At 49.2% G+C, this 1062-nt stretch overlaps 1 long non-coding RNA gene across 1 annotated transcript; it reads left to right on the top strand.

Annotated features, from left to right (window-relative positions):
- LOC111258415 lies at positions 1-1062 on the top strand. Its single transcript, XR_002678990.1, has 2 exons — positions 1-274; positions 342-1062. It is a non-coding gene; the product is annotated as an uncharacterized LOC111258415 (long non-coding RNA).

The raw sequence follows: 1062 nt of genomic DNA, 5'->3' as shown, positions 1-1062 counted from the left end.
CGTTGCTCCTCCGGCGAGCTTCGGTCACATGTGTCTGCACAGCGGGCAGTACAGATGGCAAAGGCGAGATGGATAACGACGGCGTCGGTCACATGTTTGCGCCATGTGAATCAAGAAGGCCTGATGGGTTGGTCGAGGACAAGACTTATTTGGAGTTTCGCTGTCCAGAAGGTTGTGCAGACTGCAGAAGCTCACCGGCCGGCCGACTAGGAAGGGATTACTCTGTGGCATCCTTACCTCTGATGAATCCATTGGATTCATCCAGCACCAGCATGTAGGTGTTCTGAACTCTGCCTTTGAACAACTGCCTTGGATTCAGTTTTAACAAATTACTTCTCCAGTTTGCAGCAAGCACGGTGATTCATGTGAGCAAGCGACAGGAGGAGAGGAGGGGACACCGTGCTCGCCATGGAAGAAAGAATGGACCACCTGGAAAGCTCCGGTGATTACAGACGATGGCAGCCACTGTGATGCCTGCACAGTGGACGAGTTATGTCTACAGGAACAAATGAACAGGACGCGAGGCCAGCGTGGTCTTCCTAACGAAGGCAGGCGCAGCAGAAGGCCAATGAATCGGGCCAAGTACATCAATGTGTTGCCACAGCTGGTGATCTCCAGCTCCGCAGTGAGCCAGTAAGCAAGCACTGTGCCCAGCTCCCGGTTCTTGTAGATTCTTAGCATATCCCAGTTGCAGCAAGCCAGCAGCAGTGGCTTCAGAGTTGTGTTCCCCTGCCATGGTGCAATACTCAAGGAAAGAGGAGGCTCCTTGCTTTTTTCACGTGATACTGACATGTGGGCCCATTGTTGACGCTAGTTTGAGCGAACAAAGGTGATGAGTATCTTTCCTGGACTAAATAAGTACACAGTGATTTATACAGGTACTACTAATAAGCTAAGTATCTTTCCTGCACTAAATAGGTATACAGTGATATACAGGTACTGATAAGTAGCTTTCCTGGACTAACAGGTACTAATAAGTATATCTTTCCTGGACTAAATATGCCCGGAATAATGTGGATTGATGGTAATAGCCAGAAATGGCGGTCTATTTCTTTGGTTCCA

Source organism: Setaria italica, chromosome IX (genome assembly GCF_000263155.2).
Source record: "Setaria italica strain Yugu1 chromosome IX, Setaria_italica_v2.0, whole genome shotgun sequence".
Classification (NCBI taxonomy): Eukaryota; Viridiplantae; Streptophyta; class Magnoliopsida; order Poales; family Poaceae; genus Setaria; species Setaria italica.
Note: the sequence above shows the minus strand (reverse complement) of the source record. Positions and strands in the feature narration are given on the sequence as shown.